Raw genomic sequence first — 2,176 nt, 5'->3', positions numbered from 1 at the left:
AACGTGAATTGGATCTTACCGATGCACCACGTAAACTCGATCTTACCGATGCACCACGTAATCTCAATCTTACCGATGCACCACGTGAACTGGATCTTACCGATGCAGAACGTGAATTGGATCTTACCGATGCACCACGTAAACTCGATCTTACCGATGCACCACGTAATCTCAATCTTACCGATGCACCACGTGAACTGGATCTTACCGATGCAGAACGTGAATTGGATCTTACCGATGCACCACGTAAACTCGATCTTACCGATGCACCACGTAATCTCGATCTTACCGATGCACCACGTGAACTGGATCTTACCGATGCAGAACGTGAATTGGATCTTACCGATGCACCACGTAAACTCGATCTTACCGATGCACCACGTAATCTCAATCTTACCGATGCATCACGTAATCTCGATCTTACCGATGCAGAACGTAAACTCGATCATACCGATGCACCACGTTATCTCGGCAGACCGATGCAGAACGTAAAAAAAAAGCTTACAGCACGCGGTGTTCCCAAGCGGTCACCCATCCAAGTACTAACCGCGCCCGACGCTGCTTGGCTTCAGTGTTCTGACGAGAACTGGCAATTTCAGCGTGGTATGGCCGTAAACAACAAATATAGCGATATTTTCTATGATATCTCACTTTTTGGGAGCGGAAAGGACGTGAACGTTTTTCCTTATAAAAAATGAAATAACTTTTGGATATTAATTCTGATTGTTGATTTAAGTTTTAAGAACACATTAGGACATATCTCAATGAAATTTGAGGGATTTCCGAAATCGAAAAATATTTTTCGAAAAAAAAAAAAAATCCCAGAAGACCTCGGTCATCTCAAGTTTATTTCCATATTCTATTACACAATCAACGTACATCACAAAAGGAACCATCTCTCTAACTATCACAGTTAAATTTTTGTATCGGAACATTTCACGTCGGAATATCTCGCTAAGTCCAGACCGGGGAGATCGGTCGCATTTGACACCGTCCGCTCCGGTCTAACATCGTCTTGGAGTCGGGGTAACGATGGAGAGGCGTTTAAGGACGTGAACATTTTTCCTTATAAAAATTAAAGTCGACAATGAATATTGATTCTGATTACTGATTTACTCTTTTAGTACACATTAGAAGGCAACGCAATCAGATTTGAGGAAATTTCAAGATCAGAAAATTTTTTTCGAAAAAAAAAAAAATTCAAGAACACCTGGGTCATGGCAAGTTATTTCCCACAATCCATTCCACAATCAACGTACAACATAGAAGAAATCATCTCTCTAACTATCCTGGTTCAAAAGTTGTATCGGAACATTTCACGTCGAAATACCTCGCCAAGTCCAGACCGGGGCGATAGGTAGTATCTGACACCGTCCGCTCGGGACTGACATCGACTTGGACTCGGGCTAATGATGGGGAGGCGTTTAAGGACGTGAACATTTTTCCTTATAAAAATTAAAGTCGACAATGAATATTGATTCTGATTACTGATTTACGCTTTAAAAACACATTAGAAGGCAACCAAATCAAATTTGAGGAAATTCCAAAATCAGAAAATTTTTTTTCAAAAAAAAAAAAATCCGAAAAATATTTTTCGATTCTGATTACTGATTTACTCTTTTAGAACACATTAGAAGGCAACGAAATCAAATTTGAGTGAAATCCAAAATCAGAAAATATTTTTCGAAAAAAAAAAAAAATTCGAGAACACCTCGGTCATGGCAAGTTATTTTCCACAATCCATTCCCCAATCAACGTACATCCCAGAAAAAATCATCTCTCTAACTATCCTGGTTCAAAAGTTGTATCGGAACATTTTCACGTCGAAAATATATCTCAGAGTCCAGACCGATGCAGAACGTAAACTCGATCATACCGATGCTTCACGTAATCTCGATCTTACCGATGCACAACGTAAACTAGATCACACCGATGCAGAACGTAAACTCGATCATACCGATGCACCACGTAAACTCAGGCAGACCGATGCAGAACGTGAACTCGATCTTACCGATGCACCACGTAATCTCGATCTTACCGATGCACCACGTAAACTCGGGCAGACCGATGCAGAACGTGAACTCGATCTTACCGATGCACCACGTAAACTAGGGCTGACCGATGCATCACGTAAACGACGATCGAGAGGCGCGAAAGGACGTGAACGTTTTTCATT

The 2,176-nt window shown here is 41.1% G+C and overlaps 1 non-coding gene across 1 annotated transcript; it reads right to left on the bottom strand.

Annotated features, from left to right (window-relative positions):
- Nucleotides 1–498: 498 nt before the first annotated feature.
- On the bottom strand, nucleotides 499–617 carry LOC123687860. Its single transcript, XR_006749566.1, has one exon. It is a non-coding gene; the product is annotated as a 5S ribosomal RNA (ribosomal RNA).
- Between the last annotated feature and the right edge of the window lie 1,559 nt (nucleotides 618–2,176).

This window comes from Harmonia axyridis, chromosome X (assembly GCF_914767665.1).
Source record: "Harmonia axyridis chromosome X, icHarAxyr1.1, whole genome shotgun sequence".
Lineage (NCBI taxonomy): Eukaryota > Metazoa > Arthropoda > Insecta > Coleoptera > Coccinellidae > Harmonia > Harmonia axyridis.
This window is presented reverse-complemented; position numbering and strand designations above follow the sequence as displayed.